Genomic DNA, 21,471 nt, shown 5'->3' with positions numbered 1-21,471 from the left:
GGTTCAGTTTTCCCATCTCTAAAATTAACTAGATGATCTCTGAGGTCCTTCCCAATTCTGATAGGGTGCTGTAAGTAGTACTAACAGAGAGTCACGTTGAAACTCAGAGATGCAAGGTGACTTGTCAAAGATCATAAACATAAGTGACAGGGGTAGAAATCAAACTAATCTCTTGAAGGGAAATAAGGCATATTCTATATAGGCCCCGGAAGTAAAACCAAGTTGAGCAAGTATTAATAACAGTTGAAATTTAAGTAAAGAAAGTATTTTACTTAAACCTAGGTGGTTGTATATCTTTAATCTTTATATTTACTTTAAGTGTGTGAAATAAAAGTAGTAATGAGACAGGTAGGAATGGATTCTGCCAGTTTTTAAAGTTCTAATTTAATAGAAAAATGAAGAAAAAATATTGGCTTTTTTTCATTCTTATTTCTCTTAGTAATTTACTGAAGAATTGTCCACCATGATTAATAAGAACCATTGTCCCCCTGGTGGCAAACACTGCATTTGCAGGCATAACAAGTGGAGGAGATTGCTAGTCTCTTTAAAGCTGACCTCCTGTCACAAATCTTGTAAAGTGATGACAAATATTGGGCCTATTCTATTTTTCTCTTTATCTTTCTTGCCCTTCTCTAATGTCTTTCTCGGCCTTCATTATTTTCATTCCATGTTCAGCTGATTAGAAATATGGTTATTTTGGACTATGGATAAATATTTGGGATTCATTCTATAGCTCTGAAATATATTTCCTTTTGAACAACCTGTTTATGTTGATTACTTTTGAAATGAATTTGACTTAAAAGTTTTAATTTCTTCCTTTTCCTTCCCTCTCACTATCATAGAAAAAAATAGAACAACTAAATAGTAACATTATATTTGCTAATTGCATTTGAGCAACTATGTTTAGAGATTCCTTTTAAAACATGTATTATTTACCTTTTATGCATAAAATCTACATTAAACAAGTAGCCACCTACTATATACATTTGAGTTAATGCCACTTAAAAAATAATTATTGTTTTCCATGTGTTAATCCATGGAAATTAGCCACTACACCTTATGGCATTATCAGAATACACACACACACACTCATGCACACATATGTCTTTAGATTTTCACTTTTTTTTAGTGACAATAGATTAAGTACTTACACTTTTATTTGCATTAAAATATACAATGGTTTTATGCCTTGTATAAAACTTAGTCACCATTTCCTAGGAAACAGAACATGAGGGTATGTATGCAATTTAAAATGTTAGCAAATACCATGTGACTTCTCTATCTAGAATTTGCAATTTAATAATTTATAGCATATTCATTTTTAAAGACCTTTTCAAGTTCAACTTTTTAAACCAAAGAGCGAAGGAGAATATTCAATCACCAAAAAAAGAAAAGAATGGAGAGGATGAAGGGGATTTTAACATCTTTTATGGAACTACAGATTGTGATGTAGTAGAAAAAAAAATTTGACCAGCAGTAGGTAAGAGAACTAAGCTCTAATTCTAAACATATGAATAACAACTGTGGAAGTATGATATTCACTAGAATATAAGCTCCTTCAGGTCATAGACTTCTCCTCCCCCCATTCTTTTATCCCTAGTACGAAACACAATCAGTGATTGGCACATAGTAGACACTTCATAAGTTACTTTTATATTAAAATGAATTAAATTGATTTTGATTAATTCATTTAACCACTATGAATCTCAGTTTCCTTATCTGTAAAATAAAATGCCTCAATTAAATTGCTTTGGTTGTTCTCTCTAAAATGTATTTTATATTTTTAAAAATCAATACATACCAATATGATTTTTGACAAAAAATAAATTGATGGATGATTATTCATGTTTTAGAAGGATTATTCACCCCATGATATCTTGAAATACAAATGTTTGTTTAAATAGCAAATTGTCTTAGTGTATTTAAAATATGGTGGAATTTTCATAAATTATTTTCCTGTGCTTTCAAGTGGAGACAGATTTTGAGATTGTTGCTTATAAGTGATAGCATGAACTGGCAGTTAGAATGCCTGGGTTCATTTTCTAATTGGCATTTCCTTGTTTAAATGCTCTGTTTCCACTTCCTTAATTTATAAGAAGAAAATAATATGCTATCTACTACACTGACAATTTGTTATTTAGATAGAAATTTTTATTTAATCATATCATGAAATGAATCATCCATTAATTTAATTTTGAGGTAAAGATGCTAACATAAAACTCTAGCATACCCCTGGATGGATCTGGCTGACTGCAGTTTATTTTTTGTTGTTTGTTTTCTTTTATATTAAGCCTAAATTAGACTTTTTATTTTTCACAATTTCTTTTCACAGCCTATGACAGCTTTTAAGAAGACAGACTTTTAGATATTTGAAAACATATTATGTTCCTCTTAAACTTCTTTTCTAAATTTGACATGACCTTCTCTAGAATGAATTTAAAACTCTTCACATCTGGGTAGCCTTCCTGTGGATTATCATCACTTAATTGCTGCCCTTCCTTAAATGAAATATTCATAACTGAACATAGTGATCCAGAAGTGCTCTGGTCATATCAGAATGAAGTGATTCTATCAACTTCCTAGTTCTGGGCACCAGACCTTTAAGGTGTCCTAAACTTATACTAACTTCCATATCAGAGTTGGTTCATTGCATGCTACAGCCCATCAAAACACTCTGGATTAAAGAAAGCAACACAAAAAGCAAATAATAAAAAACAAAACCTAGAGCCAGAACAACTATAAAAACCCAGTCTGTACTTTGGATTCTATACAGGAAGAATATAGTCCATAGCTTCCAGGGTAAATATCTCTCAAATTCAAATAGTGCAAATATAAGAGAATATGAAGTATGTAAGTATAAGAGAGATTATTTTTAGTATAAGAGAGAGAGTAGATAAAACACAGGATTTCAAATCTGGAGTGTTGATGGCAATTCCCTGGTTCAACAACTGACTACCTATATTACTTTGACCAAGATATTTTTGTCAAGCCCTCTGTTTCTTTACCTATAAAATTAAGCAATTGAGTAAGAAAATTTGTGATTTCTAAGTCCTAAGACCAATTTGCCTAGAACTTCACATGTATTATGTAATAGAAATAGGTTTCAAACCTAGGACATCAAACAACTCATTCCCCTGTAGTACATTACTTCCAAAAAGTTGCATAAAAATGGTGGGTATATCAACAAGACTTATTTATTAGTGTAGTAGGAAATTTCTGTAGTTCTGGACTGTGGTAGCTACTCAGTTGACTTAGATATTTTTATAAGCAAGTAGTCTTACATTGTTCTAAAGTTACCCAGAATTATAGTAATTTTCAGAATTTATGGTACATAATTTGTACTGTGCAGTGTCTGATGCTATCCAACATTAGTAAGGTGAAATCCTGTGCCTTGAATTAGAATGTCAGTTCCAACAATTACAAAAGTCTTTCTATTTCTCCTGCCTGGTATAAGTCTTGAAAAGATGCACTTGTATGATCTTGAGCAACTCACTTCTCTGGACCTTGGTTTTCTTATGCCTAAAATATCAGGTAGAGTTGGAATAGTTGGATTCCAAAATCCCTTTCATCTCTCCATCTATGATTTTATAATGATCACAACAGATAGCTAATGTGTGTAAGTAGTAAAGAAACATATTTTAAAAGACCTAATAGGATAGAAAAACAATACTGTGCCCCTTTCCAAAAAAAAATACATCTTATGCATTCCTCCTATGGGATAGCAGATTGGTTTAGAGGGCTCACTTTCTTCCTAGGTTGGGTTGATGGGCAAGTTGGTCAGAGTACTTCCTTCTCTCCCTGAAGAATGGATTAGAGGTGGAATTTATTAAAACAGCTCCTCACATAAAGCAGTTATCTGAGTGTGCTAATTTCCTATTTTACTGAACAGTGATTTGCATAATTGTCTTTGAGCTAAAATTTCCCCAATGTGATCAACGTGTAGCTTAATTCTGTATGCTTAATGAATAGATACTCGTGTTGTTAAGGAAGACACTTGAGTATGACGCATTGGTTACAATCTGTGAAACATTCTTAGAAAAGTAAATTCTCTCTCTCTCATGTGTTTAGATATATCTAGCTATATGGACATCTACACATGTACCTATGTGTGTAGATATCTATATCTCTAAAAATTCAAGAAACATGGTACATGGTATAAAGTTATTGGTAATGTCAGCAGTTGGTGGTACTTGAGAGGAAAACAGACTGAGATGTCAATGTGCTTGGGAAGGGGACTTCTTTCCTCTTCATTTTGTGGAGATATAGCTTCTTTCAGCTCCCTCCTTCCTCAGAAACACAGTGTTCTTTTCAAATCCACTCATCTAATGTTATAAACCTAATGAGGAAAAATGTTTAATGATTTCCCCCTTTTTAGTCTGGACTGCTTACTTCCTGACCCATATCTCTATAAGAATCAGTTTCCAACTATTGTTCTCTTCCTGTCTCTAATGTGTTGTCTTACAACAAAAAAAAATCCAAGTTAGGTTTATAGAACTTCAACGTATTGAATATGCTAAACTTCTCTTTCTTCTTTCCATTTCCATCCCATCATTCAAGTAAGCAAAACTGACACAGATTCAAATAACCTTTCAAATTATAATTTGTTATAACAGCCAGCAAGAAAATACATTTAACAATGGCATTTCCAAAGATAGTTTAAACAGGTGGCCACAGCTTGAAACCGCCATAGGGAGGTGAAGAGGCAGGAAGAAGACGCCTGGATTTTTCGGTAAAGTCAGTACCTACTCCCATTATGGAGTAAGTAGAAAAAATGTAATAGCCACTTGGGGATACATAATGGACAATTTCTCCCTCCTCACTTCAGAGCAGGTACTGACATCCTCTTACTGCTTCTTGTTGCATATAAATACTCTTAAGCAGTGGCTGAATCAGATTTTAATGTATGTACTCAGGGAGTAATTCATACAGTATGGATTCACCTTCCCATTGTCCTTGATGAGCAAAGATGAATATCTGAATGCCAGAGGGTCAGTTGGGTCCTGTTCTGTCCACCACCAAACCCAGCATTGTGAATGTATTATCTGTTTGAAATGTGGCCTGCTTCTGTCTCTATCTTCTGTCTGTTGGTATGGGGCCTTGTAAGATTCTGTTTATTTCTTTATTTTATGTTTTCACCATTCACTTCCATAAGATTTTGAGTTCTAAATTTTCTTTCCATCCCTCTCTTCCCCCCACCCCAAGACAATGTGCAATCTGATACAGGTCCAACATATAACCTTGTGAGATTTTTGAAAGCAGTTGTCAGGTTCTTTCTGGGCACCTGAGTAATGGGATGTATGCAAATGCAGTGTCTGAGGCAGCAACAGATTGGCCGAGAGTAGCCTAAAGAAAGAAAAACTGAAAGATGAAAAAGTCCATTTGTCTTTGATTAACTGTAATTAGTTAAAGTGAAATCTAAAATAATTAATAATCAGGAGTTACAAATGTTCCAAGGAAAGGTTTGAATACCAACCTATCAAAGGACTGTGAAAATACTCTGTCTTTCTTGCTTCACAATCCCTTTTTTGCATGTGGGACTATAACTACCTTTCTATCCCTTACTCATTTTTTTTTTGGACTGTGGGCACCTTTTGCTGGTGAAGGTGAACAAATCTTCTTTCTTCTGCCTAGACATGGCTGTACATAATCATTGTGCTAAGCTAGACAAACGAATGTGCAGGATGGAAAAACAGAGAATTGACTCTCATCGCCCATCCCATGCCCCCGCCAAAAATTAAGCAGCAGGCAGGGAGGCATAACTCTCTGAGAGGTTGACTAGCTCTATAATTATAGTCCTGGTTCCCCACAGATTGCTCTGACCCTGAGGGAGGTGTGATGTCTGCCATTGCCTACTTCAATCTATAATGGCAGAGACAAGCACAAAAAGTCTAACTGGTATACAGTTTGGGCTCAAACTTCAGCTATTTTCCACTGTCTACCATGATCAGAGTCTCTACTACCCAATGATTCATTCAATTGTCCCAGCTTCTTTAGCCTTCCAATTATTATCATTTTGTAGAAATAGCTCTTTTTTTTCCAAAAAATGGGGCTGGGAGCAGGTCTGTGAATTAAGTTAGTCTACTAATCCGTTGAGTGGCTATCTACTCAATTTTTTTTCTATCCCTAGGTGGACATATTCACTAGACAGGGTTACATTCATATTAATAGCCCCAAATGCTAGATTCTGGAGATACAGAGACAAAAACCCAATAGCCCTTGTCCTCAAGGAGTTTACACAAAATATATAAAAAGTAACACATGACAGTTGAGAGAGTAAAAGAGAAAGGAGAGACACAGAGAAATATACACAGAGAGAAGAGATAGGGATGGAGACAGAGAGACAGAGAGTGACAAAGAGACATTGTGACAGAGGCAGAGGGAGAGAGATGCAGAAACACAGAGACCCAGGAAAAGCTAGAAACAGAGACAGAGGCAGAGACAGACAAATAGAAGTTAAGTTATGAAAATTAGATTATACCAGAAAAAGTAGAGTGATTACACTGTTCCTCTGGGAGTAAGATGTCTCAGCTCAACAAAGAGAGGCCCCTGTGTCACCCAAGGTGAAATTCCCCAAAGTGTCTAAGGAGATAAAATTAGAATCAGAACATTTTGAGGGGCTAGATTCCCCTTCCTCTATATAAGATAGTCTTTCTATTTCTCCCTCCTGGAGTTGGTGCTGAAGTTTGCATGGAACTATTCCAGCAATCAGGAGATATGCCCTAGGCTTTCATGTGAACTTATTTTATTAGAAAGGATTGTGAACAGGGACAGCTAACAGATGAGCTTACCAAGAAGAGCTAATATCTAAAAGAGACAGTAATGTAACACTAGAATGGTAGATGGGATTCAGGTTGTGGAAGACTTTGAGTGGGAAAATGTAGAAAAGGAAAACATCAGTCTAGATGGGTCAGCTGTTAAATAGGTGACCTTTTCTTTCTTATAATTTTTGTCCAATAGCAAAAAAAAATCAGACATAAAGAAATCATTTTAAGAAAAGAAAGGAATGAAGGAAACATATAATTTGATCTTCAGAAAAACCATGTAAAGTCAATATCCCCCATTTCTGAGGCTAACAAAATAAATAACTTGCCCAGGGTAACAAAGACAGTGAATGTCTGAGCCTGGATTTGAACTTAGATCTTTTTGACTCCAGGCCCAGTTCTTTATCCAGTAAACAACGTAGCTGCCTAGCAGCATACCTATGAAGTGCTCAAGTGGACTAGCATCCTATCCCTTTTTTTTTCTTTGACTCAGTACTTCTTCAACTACTTGAAAACTAATGATTCTAGAAATTAATAGCATTGTAGTACCAATATCTGAGCTCTCGTAACTGAATTATCTATTAATTATTATCTACTAATGAGGAGCAAAGATTTGGGACTTCTCTGTGTCCCCATTGTAGTTCATCTTTCCTCCTCATCATGTTTAACTCTCACTTCTCAAACCAAGTCATTGCTTGAACTATCTTTAAAATGTCACTATAACTAAAGTTGGGTATATGTGTTGGGGGCAAAGAGGGGGGCAGCAAGGTAACTTCTTTAATATGACAGTGCTAAATAACTTCTCTTATGTATAACTATGTGAAATAGTTATCACATTCTATTTTTTATTGTAAAGAACACATTTTGCTATGAAAGAGATTGTTTCTTTCAACAAATTTCCCTTAAGATATAGCTTAGGGTTTCAAGACAAATGCCATCTGAGAGCAAAAATTTTCTGCCTTTTCACATGTTGATCTGATCTGTGAGGCCTCTATCAGACAACCCAGCAGGCTAATATGAATGGAAGATATATCCTGGAAGCAGGTTGTGATAGAGAGAATATACTGTCACAGGAACATGCAGGGCATCCGACCAGCCATGTGTGGGAGTAGCTTCAACTTTAGAGAAGAAGGAATGAAAAGAGACAACAGGCATTTCTATCCATTCTATAAAAGAAAGAAGATTGAAAGAGGGAATTGGAGAACCCTTTCAAAACATATCTGAAGAATAGAAAATTTCACCACCTTGTGATAAGGCACACTCAGTCACTAAGAATAATTGACTCATAAATAGATATTAACAGTTATAAGAATAGTTTATGTGAGTGTAGTTGCTGGTGCAGGGGCCTCTCCATTCTTTTAAAAGCATGAGATTTGAAGGAAGTATCAGAAAATACAGAAAGATCTTCAGAGAAATTGAATCAGTTCAGACCCCTGCACAATGGCCTGATTGGTCTTAGCCCTGGTATGTTCCCAATCCACAGATCTGAAGCCACTTCAACAACAGGGATCTAGATGCTAAAACCTTTTCTTCAACTCCTCTTCACCCCTCTCTATAGAATCAGTTAAGGGTGATGAAAATCACTTGAACCATAGCTCAGATTCATTATAAAATTAACCTCATGGTTGCTTTCACCCTTGAATCTCATTTTTAATTCCTGGGATACTATATGGTTCATTTGTGACTAAGCCTCCAACTTGTTCCCCCAATTGAATAAATGAGCCCCTGTTGTTCTTGTGAAATGTCCTATTCTTCTGAGATAATTTGGAAGGGCCTAGCATCCCCTGTCTTTAAGTCTACTTTATTTTACAGAATGGATAGAAGCACCTGTTGCCTATTCTCATACCTTCTCTAAACTTAAAGTTGCTCCGCAGCATGGCTGGTGGGATTCCTGAGATGTTCCTGTGAATAAATCTCTGCCTTGGTTTATTGACCAGTGTCCTAGTGCCTTCAGGAGAAGGATCCTTCCCTTTCTCTCCAAAGGACTCCTAGAGACACAAATCTTTTTCTGATCTTTAGCTGGGTCTCTAATAGCTTCTCCTTCATCTTATCCCATTCCATACCTCCTCTTCCTCACTTTTCTGTCTTTATTTCTAACTATTTTTGTGACCAGATTTCCTTGGTGCTACTCTTTGCTCTTGCAAGTCATCTGTGAATTTACTTCTTGCCTATTCACACATTTTTATTAGCTACTAGTGTATTCTTCTTCTATTCTGCTCTCATTCATCTGTGGGTCTCAAAAGGTTGATTTTCATAGGATCATAAATAGCTTGAAAGACCATCTACCCCACTCAGACCCCTCATTTTGCTTTTTTAAGATTTAATATTTTATTTTTCACCAATTATATGTAAAAACAATTAACGTTCATTTTAAAAATTGCATTACAAATTATGTCCCTCCCTCCTTCCCTTCCCTCTCCCATTAAGAACTTAACCAATTCGATAAAGAGTATACATGTGCAATCATTCAAAATGTATTTGTCATGCTAGCAATGTTGTGATGGTGGGGAAACACAGACCTCTCCTCCCCCAAACAAGAAAAATAAAGAAAAGTTTCAATCTAAATTAAGATTTCATCAATTCTTTCTCTGGATATGAATAGCACCTTTAATCATAAGTCCTTCAGAATTGTCTCGGACCATTGTATTGCTGAGAAAAGCTAACTCATTTACAATTGATCATCATACAATATTTCTGTGACTATGTACAATGCTTTCCTGGTTTGGATCATTTCACTTTTCCTCAGTACATGTAAGCCTTTCCAGATTTTTTTGAGACCATCCTGGTTATCATTTCTTTTGACACAATAGTGTCCCATCACATTCCATTACAATGGAACATATCACATATATCACATATCGACAAATTATTCATGCATTCCCCAGCTGATGGACATCCCCTCAACTTCCAATTCTTTGTCACCATTAAAAGAGCTGCTATAAAAAATTGTACATATAGATCCTTTGCCTTCTTTTAACTCTTTGGATAGAGACCTAGCTTGAATAGAGACCTACCTTGGTCAAAGGGCTTTATTGCCCTTTGGGGATGGTTCCAAAATGCTCTACAGGATGGTTGAATACTACTTAACCAAAAGTGTATGACCACCTCAAATTTTCCATATCCTTTCTGACATTTCTCATTTTCTTTTTCTGTCATATTAGCCAATTTGATAGGTATGGGATGGTAGCTCAATTGTTTCAATTTGCATTTAATTAATAATTATTTAGAGCATTTTTCATATGATTACAGATAGCATTAATTACTTTGTCTTAAAAATTGTTCAAAATCTTTGACTATTTATCAGTTGAAAACCACTTCATTTTGAAGATGGTATACTGAGGTTCATAAACCTGAAGTGACTTGCCCAAGTATCAGTGTCAGCAGCAGGATCTGAACACAGGACTTTTGACTTCAATGCCACTCTTGTCTCTGCAATATTCTTTGAATTTTCAATATCATAAATTACTAAAATTTAAGTTCAAGGATTCTAGAAATCATCCTTTAGGGAAAAAAAAATCATAGATTACCCCAGGGGATACGAGTCCACAGAGCTAGAAAAATGGAAGAACCAAGGACTAGAATAGAGCTCTTCAGAGTCTCATTCATGTATATTTTTAGTACACCATAATGGTTCTACATAGTTGTACTGGATGACTGGCCTGGTAGAGTAGTCCTTGGAACATGCATACATTTGCTCTTCTTGATAGATTGTGCAAAGCATGTGCAGTTTCAGTCCAACAAGGGGGACTTGAGGTGTTAGAATTGAGGATGCTTATGTAAGGGTAGGGAGTCACTGAGTCAATTACTCCCTCAACTTAAAGTAAATAATGCATACTATGCCTTGATACCTTAATCAGGTGAAAATGCATCTCAATCGACAAATCAGTCAAAGACTTTAGGGTAAGTATAAAAAGTCCTTGAAAGATATTGGTTGAACTAGAGCAATGTTGTGTATGAAATGCATTCAAATTGGCTGAGGAAAACCTTGCCATGCCTATGAGTTGTCTATAAAATACAAAGTCAACTCCAAAACTGAGAGATTTTAAGTGAGAGGAAAGGCAGCATAAAACACTTCAGATAAATTCCAGAGGGGGGTAGAAACATTTTCTGGTGAAAAAGAGAACCTCACTCCTTTATCACCTTCCCTATAGACAGACCTTACAAGCAATAAAGGATCAAGAGGATTTTGAACATCCCATTCCTTTCCTAGCATTGGCCCAGGACAACACATATGAAAACAATGTCTGCATAGAGAGTTGAGAAAGGACAAGATGGGATGGTGAATGGATTAATCACAGTTATTCTAAGGAACAGAAGGAAAAGGTGTAAATATCTTAAGCACTCCATCCAAGGGACTTTGAGAAGCACTAAGTTACTACTTTTTGATATGAACATATGAGTATCCTTTCCCTAGACTCTATATGTACTTGTGGGAGAGTATCATAGACTTTTGCAAATGATGCATTAATATTAGTATTAATAGTATTAATAATAGTATTAATATATAGGCATCCAGATGGAACAATGTACAGAGCACCGAACCTGGATTCATATAGCCCTGAATTCAAATGTGGCCTCAAAATTTACTAAATGTGTGACCCTGGGCAAATTGCTTGGTCTGTGTCTGCCTAAAGTTCCTTCATCTTTAAAATGAGTTTAATAATAGCACCTATGTCCCAGGGCTGTGATGATCTTCAAATGAGATACTATTTATAAAATGCTTAAAACAACACCAGGTTAAGTATTTTATAAATACTTTTTCCTGTTCCTTCTAATCATTCTTACTTTATTACCTTAGTAAATACCTCTTTCTTAAAGTCAGTTAAGTCTGACTGACTGACTAATTTATATCAACCATGAATCATGGAGGGAAGAAAACCTGTAGAGAATGTTCAGTTAATTAGCATTAGAAAACCACCAACCTAAACTACTGTAGACTAAACCTATAAGATGTAACTGGAAAAGTGCAAGATTAATTGCTGAAGAGAGCCTGGAGGCAAACTCTTCCCTCACATCCTCTATCATCACTGCAATTCCCCCCTCCCTGTTGTGATGATCACCACCATCCTCCATTCAGAGCTCCAAGCCCCTCTTCAAAGGTGTAAAGTGAGAAAAGGGAGCCTGGGTCCCACGGCCTATGAGCTTTAAGAAGTAGAAGCTGGAACCTTGGATGGGCCAGTGGGAATGGGGAAGGAGAAGGTGCCACTTTCCCCTCTCCTCACTTCTGGGCTACAGCCTTTTACCGGGATCTTTTGATGAGCAAGGATGAAAAAAACACTAGAGGAATATCTTGCAAAGAGAAAAGCATTTCTGTCTTAAAACTATAGGAAAAGTAGATAACCAGCAATAATAACTTTTAAAAGAAAAGTTTCTAGAGACCCAATCAAGAAGGTACCAAAATCTCTGAAGCTTGCCAATACCAAAATGGATAATAAAGAAAATGTTAATCAGAATATATGGAGAAAAATATTCCAACAGTAGAAAGAAATGACATTCCTTTAAAACCTATCAATGTATTGACAAATTCATAGATATTGATAAATTTTATGCAGAGAATTGTGATCAAACCATAAAAAAGTCACCAAATGAAGATGAATCTAAAATTTGCTGTTTCACATACAGCCAAATCTTTCTCTTTAAAAGAAATAGTAAGGAAAAACAGCTTATTGCAGGAAAGTGGAAGCAGGATGGTACCTTGTTAAAGAAACCCATCCATGGTTCTTACCATGGTTAAGACGTCCAATCTCAAGTTACCTTATTTCTTTCTTTTTTTTGGCTTTTGGAGGGCAATTGGGCTTAAGTAACTTGCCCAAGGTTACACGGCTAGTATTTTTGTGTGGATGTTAAGTGTCTGATGCCGGAACCAAACTTGGGTCCTCCTGTCTCTGGGAAGTTACCTTATTTCAAAAATCATCAGCAGTTAAATATGAAAGCTCTTTAACAAGTAAAAAGACTTCAATTGCTCTTCTTAAACCAAAACATCATTCTGTATAGTGGTACAAATGTAGCTGTGAACCATATCTGTTACTGTTTTCACTAAATTTGGTGATATGACTTCTTCCCAGAACAAAATAGCCTTCAACCTTCCAGGGAAAAAAAAAAACAATTGACTCTATCTAGAACAAGGAGAAAGAAGCCACTGGTAGAACCTCTGTCATTGTTACCTTAAAAAGAGTCTCATAAAAAGAGATTACCACTATTACAGTCAGTTCTACCAAATATCAAAACAAATCTGATTTTTGCAACAAATTAAAATGAGAAACCAATGAAAGGGAGGTAGAGCCAAAATGGTGGAGTAAAGGCAGGGACTTGCCTGAACTTTCCCCTCAAACACCTCTAAATACTTTAAATAATGAATCTAAAAATATTCTAGAGCAGCAGAACCCACAAAGAGACAGGGTGAAGTAATTTTTCAGCCTAAAACAACTTAGAAGCAAAGATGTGTTGCACCAGGGTGAGAGAGGAGCACAGTCCATTGCAGTCTATACCATTACAACCCCAGTCCCAGCAAACCAAAAGTAGACCTTGGGAACTACTGAATCAGCAGCAACAGCTGTGTCTGTAACTAATTCAGAGCTCTCAGCCCACAGACAGTAAGGGGGTTGAACAACTAGTCACAAGGAGATTACTGGGGTTTCTTTGCTAGCACTGAGGCAAGACCCTGTTGCTTTGCCCATAATCTCATTGGACTCATAGTCCTGAGTGAAGTCCCTGTGCAAGTAGAAGCACTAGCACACCATAACTTGTGGCTGTAGTGGAGCAGGGAGTCCTGTCACAGTTACCAGGCAGAAAAGAATGTTCATGGTTGCTCACAGAGAGAGCACAGGCCAGGAGAGTGGTAAATGTACCTCTTCTTATATTATACCACCCTAGAAGAACTGAAAACTTACCAGTCCTTAGAAGTATCTCTGAAAACATGTGCACAAAACTCTGAAGCTTGGGGCAGTGTGCCTTCTACCCTGGAAACAAAACCTACTTTAACAAAAAGTTTAAAAGTCAAGAAAGAGTCTGGGGAAATGAGTGAACAACACATACACACACAATTCAGACCATAGAAAGTTACTATGGTGAGTAAAAAGATCAGAAGACACACTCAAAAGAAGATAACAAAATCAAAGCTCCTACAACTAAAATCTCCAAAAATATGAATTGGTCTCAAGCCATGGAAGAGCTCAAAAAGGATTTTGAAAATCAAGTAAGAGAGGTAGAGGAAAAACTGGGAAGAGAAATGGAAATGATGCAATAAAATCATGAAAAATGAGTCAATAAATTGGTAAAGAATACACAAAAATTATTGAAGAAAAATAACAACTTAAGGTATAAAGCAAGATGGCCAAATGGAAAAGGAAATACAAAAGTTCACTGAAGAAAATAATTCCTTAAAAATTAGAACTGAGCAAATAGAAGCTAATGACTTTTATTTATTTATTTATTTTTGCCTTTTGGAGGGCAATTGGGGTTAAGTATCTTGCCCAAGTTTACACGGCTAATTTGGTGTGCGTGCATGCGTGCGTGCGTGCGTGTGTGTGTGTGTGTGTGTGTGTGTGTGTGTGTGTGTGTGTTAAGTGTCTGAGGCCGGAACTGAGCTTAGGTCCTCCCGACTCTGGGGCCAGCACTTTGTTCACTGCACCACTTAGTGCACCTAGCTAATGACTTTTATGAGAAATCAGGAAACAGTAAAACAAAAACAAAAGAGTAAAAAAATGTATTTAGAAGACAATGTGAAATATCTCGTTGATAAAACAATTGATCTGGAAAACAGATTCAGGAGAGATCATTTAAAAATTTGGGGGCTAGTTGAAAACAATGATCAAGAAAAGAACCTAGACATCATCTTTCAAGAAATTATGAAGTAAAACTTCCCTAATATTCGAGAACCAGAGGGTAAAATAGAAATTAAAAGAATCCACTGATCATCTCCTGAAAGATATCCCAAAATGAAAAATGCCAGGAATAGTACAGCCAAATTCCAGAGTTCCCATGTCAAGGAGAAAATATTTCGAGCAGCCAGAATGAAACAATTCAAATATGGTGGATCCACAGTCAGAATAACACAAGAAATCCACTAGACTTTCAGTTTAAAGGTTAGTAGGGCTTGGAATATGATATTCCCGAAGGGAAAAGAGTTAGGATTTTAACCAAGAATCACCTACCCCGAAAAATTGACTATATTTTTTAGTACATTGCTCTCCAGAATGGTTAAATAAGTTCAAATCTCTAGTGACAGTGAATTAATGTCTCATATATTGCATTAATCTCTCTCTCTACATACACACAAACATACAAACCTATACATATATGTGTGTATACACACACACACACACACACACACACATATATAATTTTCAGGGGTAAATGGACATTCAAGGCATTTTTGATGCAAAGACCAGAGCTGAATAGAAAATTTTGACTTTTAAATATAAGACTAAGGAGAAGCATGAAAAGGTAAACAGGAAAGAGAAATCACAAGAGACTTAACAAAGTAAAACTATTTACATTTCTATATGAGAAAATGATACTTCTAATTCATATCAACTTTCTTTTTATTAGTGCAGTTAGAAGGAATATATATAGACAGAGGACACTGGTGTGAATTGAATATGAAGGGATGATATCTAAAATCTATAAAGTTAGGCAGTGAGAGCATTTGGAGAAAAGGGAAGGGAGAGGTAGAATTGGGTAAATTATCTCCCATAAAAGAGGCAAGCCAATACTTTTAAAGTGGAGGGGATGAGGGGAGAGAAAAGAGGAAGTGAGTGAACCTTACTCTCATCAGAACTGTCTCAAATAGAGAAGCATACATATTCAATTGTGTACAGAAATCTATCTTACCCTACAAGAAAGTAAGAAGGGAAAGAGGTAAGACAAGGGGGCGGTGGGTGGTGTGATAGAAGGGAGAGCAGATTGGGGGAGGGGATAGTCAGAAGGAAAACACTATTGAGGTGGGACAGGGTGAAAGGAGATAGAGAATAGAATAAAAAGGGAAGGGGAAATAGGATGGAGGGAAATACTGTTAGCAATGGAAACTGTGAAAAAAAATTTGAAGCAAGTTTTGTGATAAAGGCCTTATTTCCAATACATAGAGAACTAAGTCAAATTTATAAAAAAAAATAAGATCCATCCCCAACTGATAAATAATTTCATTTGATAAATGATATCACCAGCTTTCAGATGAAGTAATCAAAACTATCTATAGCTATATGGAAAAAAATTCTGTAACTCACTATTGATTAGAGAAATGCAAATTAAAATAATTCTGAAGTCCTACCTCATACCTATTAGATTGGCTAACAGTAAAGAAAAGGAAAATGACTGAATGGAATGTAGGAAAAATGAGACATTAATGTACTGTTGGTGGAATTGTGAACTGATTTAACCATTCCAGGGAACTATTTGGAACTATAACCGAAGGGCTATAAAACCATGTATACTCTTTGACCTAGCAATACCACTACTATCCAAAACAGATTTAAAAAAAGGAAAAGGACCTATATGTACAAAAATATTTATAGCAGTTCTTTTCTCATTACCAGTACTGTCTTCTCTCTACCTAGATGTAATAATACTTCATGAATACACCGTCCCTGCAAACATGATCATTTAATAGACTATGTGATTGTAAGAAAAAGAGACAGGGGCAGAGCCAAGATGGCAGAGTAGAAGCACGACCTTCCTGCAGCTCCAGCTTCCACCTTCCCCAATCCATGTAAAAAGGGGACTCTAAACAAACTTTGGAGCGGCAGAACCCACAAAATGACACAGAGAAGCTAACCTCCTGCTAAGGACAGCCCGGCAGGCCAACAGGAATTCAGCCCAGTGCTCTGGGAGCTGAGCCCAGGCCCACACAAGGCTTTAGTCTCAGGGTGGGCCTGACCACCCTCTGGCCAGAGGGACTCCAGATCAGCAGCAGCTATGACGATTTCCAGATTTATCAACACATAGATTCGAAGGACAAAGTGAGAGGCCAGGGCAGTCGGGACTTTGGGACCAGTAAGTAAGAGTGCATGGCTTTTAGCCTCTGAAACTCCAGCACAGCCAGCCAGTGCCACGTGGCAGCTTCGGGTCCTGGCCTGCAGAGTTTAGGGGGACCAAGCACCAGGGTGAGGGGCAATCGCTCTTGCTTTAACCTGCTTGGATCTGGATTGCAGTCTAGGGTGGAGGTCCTGGGGTGTGTGTCCAGCTTGCCAGAGCCTGTGGAGACCTCAGAGAGGGCACCCATCTAATACCTCTGCCAGCTGAGAAAACCCAAGCTTTTGGGATGAAAGCTCCCCTCTCTGGTGGCAGAGTCCTACTGTGGCAAAAAGCCCCAAAGTCAAGTAATTCAGTTGGCAAAATGAGCAGGCAAAGGAAACAAAGCAAACAGAAGATTCCAAAATTACACTCCTATTTTGGGGACAAAAAGGAGCAAAGCGTGGAATAGGAGGAAATCAGTGAAGTCAGAACTCCTGAACCAAAAGCTTCAAAGGAAAATATAAGCTAGTTACAGGCCATAGAGGACCTTAAGAAGCAGTTAAGAGAAGTGGAGGAAAAATTGGGAAGAGAGATGAGAACAATGCAAGAAAATTATGAAATGAGAGCCTGACTGAGGAAAATAATACCTTAAAAAACAGACTGGCTTAAATGGCAAAGAAGGCTCAAAAGGGCAATGAGGAGAAGAATGCCTTAAAAATCCAAATTTGCCAGATGGAAAAAGAATCTCAAAAGCTCAATGAGGAGAATCATTGCTTCAGAATTAGATTGGAGCCATTGGAAGCTAATGACTTTATGAGAAATCAAGATGCTGTTAAACAAATCCAAACAAGTGAAAGAATACAAGGCAATGTGAAATATCTCATGGGAAAAAACCAGTGACCTGGAAAATAGATCCAGGAGAGATAATTTAAAAATTATTGGACTACCTGAAAGCCATGACCAAAGTAAGAACCTAGAAAGCATCCTCCAGGAAGTTCTCAAAGAAAACTGCCCTGATGTTTTAGAACCAGAGGGCAAAATAGAGGTTGAAAGAATCCACCAGTCACCTCCTGAAAAAGATCCAAAAAATGAAAACTCCTAGGAATATTATAGCCAGGTTCTGGAATTCCCAGATTAAGGAGAGAATATTACAAGCAGCCAGGAAGAAACATTTCAAATATTGTGGAAACACAATCAGGATAACCCAGGGTCTGGCAGCTTCTACACTGAGGGATCGAAGGGCTTGGAATATGATATTCCAGAGGTCAAAGGAGCTGGGATTAAAACCAAAAGTCACCTACCCAGCAAAACTGAGTATCATGTTTCAGGGAAAAATATGGTCATTCAGTGGAGTAGAGGACTTTCAAGCATTCTTGCTGAAAAAAGGAGAGTTGCATAGAAAATTAGACATTCAGACACAAGAAGCAAGAGAAGCATGAAAAGGTAAACAGAGAAAGGAAATCATAAGGAACTTATCATAGTTGAACTATTAACATTCCTACATGGAAAAACAATAATTGTAACTTATGAAACTTTTTTCGGTCGTTGAAGGAAATAGAAATATATATATATGTCTATATATGAGGGTATATGGTCATATGAATATATATATATATATATATGTGAATGTGTGTATACATGTTTACAGGTATACATAGATAGAGGGCACAGGACCAATTTAACAGGAAGGGATGATACTTAAAAGGTGAAATTAAGAGGTGAGAGGAATATAATGAGAGGAGACGGGGAGAGACAGATTGGGGTAAACTATCTCATACAAAAGAGGCAAGGGAAAGTGGTTAAAATGGAGGGGAAGAATAGGAAGGCAAAAGGGAATGGGTTAACCTCATTCCCATTGAATCTGGCTTGAGGAGGGAGTGAAATACACACTAAATAGGGTATCTCACCCTCCAGGAGAATGGGGGGAGGAAGAGGATGAGAGGGGGGATGATGGAAGGGAGGGCAGGCTGGGGGGGAGGGAGGTTAGAAGCACCCACTTTTGCAAAGGGACAGGATCAAAGTAGAGAATAGAACAAGTGGGAGATGGGATAGTAGAGAAGGAAATATAGTCAGTCTTTTACAATATATCTACTATGTTATTGTTTTGCATTAGCCACACATGCACAACCTATACTGAAAAAAGTATGCTTACCAAAAAGACTATCTTATGGAAAATTCACACAAGGCAAGTGCTCACATGGTGGTCAGAAGAAGCAACACAGGTACACTCTCCACGTCTCTCTTAAGAACTTTGGAATTTTATGTGTGGAATGGAAAACACTGATACAGTACTGCCTAGCATGCCCTAGGTTAGAGAAGGCGGTATGTTCCATAAGTGAAGCGGAATTGAAATAGCTCAAAAGAAATGTGAGATACAGATATTTAGTATCCACCCCAAAATGTTCACATCGACTATGTGTGCCCAACCTATGGTAGAGCATTCCAAACTCGTGTTGTTCTGATCAGCCACAGATGGACACACTGAAACTTGAGTCTGGCATAGTGATGTCATTTTATTCCTCTTTGAGAAGGAAGAACACCAACCAACCAACCAACCAACTATTCTCAGCAAACAATGATCCAAGAAAATTCTGAAGGACTTATGATGAAAAATGATCTCCATCACCAAAGAAAAAACTGATGGTGTCTGAATAGAGATGGAAGCATACATTTTTTGCTTCCTTTATTTTTCCTGAGGTTTATTTGGGAGGGGGGGTCTGTGTCTTCACATTACTGTTTTGAAAATGTTTTGCATGATTACATATGTATAACCTATATTAAATTACTTGCCTTCTCAATGAGGGATCCTCTGGCAGAAGGAATGGATAGGATTTGCAACTCAGTGTTAAAAACGAATGTCAAAAAAAAATAAAATAAAATGAAGCATCTTTGAAACATAGTCATTTGGAGCTATGATCATTCATGTTTCTAAAGCCAAACTTATTTCAATTATCAGCACCAAATTCTGAGAAGATTACAAACCTAGTGATAAGTAAAGATACGCTTTAACAAAAGTGCCTACCAAAATGAGAAGAACTATATTAGCCAAAGAATCAATAAAAGAGAGAAGTCATCTGGTTGAGTGAAAAAATGACAAGAGAAGAGTAATTAAAAGACAAGCTATGTCTCTTGTGTCTGCTCCATTTAAGATGGAATTGACAAAAGAAATACAAATTGAGTCTTTCTGGACCACCATTGCAGAAGAAGATGAGCATAGATTATTCACTGATAAAATTAACAAAATATTTTCTGAATGCTTGAGCTTAATTAATAAAGGATGTGAATGGAAGAAATATTTTCAACACTGAAAGAACTCATTATAAAAATTCCAGATGCCAAGGAACTTGTTAAGTATTGGGTATGCTTTGTACGTCTTGAATTAATTACAGCCCTATTGAAAATATTGCAATATATGAAGGAACCATTCCTTCAGGGGTTCGGCCTATAGAAGAAATACAACACACACTTGCATATATCCTAACAATGAAGAGTCAAGCAAAAGTTAATTCTGGGGAGAACACTGATGAGTTGTTTTTCCAGCTAGTGAATCGGTCAACAAAGTAGATTATGGAGTTATAAATGAGGATAGAATTGATGTAGATGGTCCGGACATTGGCACCAGAAAATTCAGAATCAAAAGATAAAGATCATAAAACAAGGAATATAAAACTTCAAGTGTTTGAAAGAGATCAAGAGGATAAAGCAGAAGATTCAACCAGTGATTTAGAGACTTCCAACAAGGAAACTAGTGCAATTGAATATCATGTGTCATCCTTTCCATACTTACAACATGTGAAAAAGAAGATGAATTTTGGTGAAAATAGTTTTCCACTTACAGGACCTGGAGTTTCTGACATCAGTGAGATTTTCTCGACATCTTCGGAGAAGTTTTGTAAATTACCAGATATTTTAAAAGAATATTATCCCTGTGTTTCTTAATTGGGGCAGTTAGTAGCACTGGGAAATGAAACAAGCACTTAGAGAGACCATGCAAATACTCCACCTTGTGCATCTTCCCTTGAAGAAACAGCAAAAGAAATAGAAAAGAAATAAAACTTTAATAAGGGAAGAAATGTATTTAAAAGTTCTAATTAAATTAAGTTTCTTGGTTTCAGGTTTCACATTTCACAGACACACACATACACACACATATATAGTCTAAATTTTCACTACAGTGAAAATATAATTGAAAAGATACTTATATAACAAGATTTTACTTGCATGGATTAGTACACAGATTTAACTTTATTATCAAAAAGTAACTTTTTTTAGATTGGTAGAGACCGTCTTTGAAATGAGACTATTAAACATCTTATGTCTGTATTATATTGAGCAAGAGAAATCTCATAGTATGATACAGCTGACTATTATATATGCTTAATTTTTTGGTGGCTATTTTAAATGGATATTTACAAACCTAATCAAAAGAACTATGTTGGGAAAGTAAGCATGTTAACATGATATATATATATATATATATACACACACACACACACACACATATATATATATATATATATTTTTTCCATTAGAGGAAATGTGTTTTCCAATTTAGTAAGATTTAAATATTCATTTTAATTAGGATTTTTGCTGTAGAATCTATATTCATTTGATATTGTCTTTTTTGCTTTGCAACATTTCCCAATATAAAACAACCAACACTATACAATTTTGTTCAGTTTTTCTAAGCAGAAAAGTCTGCATTAAAATTCTTAGCCTGAAGAACCTAAAAAAAAAGAAAGATTAATTGTATAGCCAT

General features: G+C 36.4%; 1 pseudogene; it reads left to right on the top strand.

Moving 5' to 3' along the window:
- The first annotated feature begins 6,832 nt into the window (after nt 1-6,832).
- Nucleotides 6,833-20,693, top strand: LOC138170288 (cytoskeleton-associated protein 2-like; annotated as a pseudogene).
- Nucleotides 20,694-21,471: the final 778 nt, after the last annotated feature.

The sequence above is a fragment of the Petaurus breviceps genome, unplaced genomic scaffold, assembly GCF_028583685.1.
Source record: "Petaurus breviceps papuanus isolate PSGF00001 unplaced genomic scaffold, PetGlider_PUasm1.0 38, whole genome shotgun sequence".
In the NCBI taxonomy this organism is placed as follows: Eukaryota; Metazoa; Chordata; class Mammalia; order Diprotodontia; family Petauridae; genus Petaurus; species Petaurus breviceps.
This window is presented reverse-complemented; position numbering and strand designations above follow the sequence as displayed.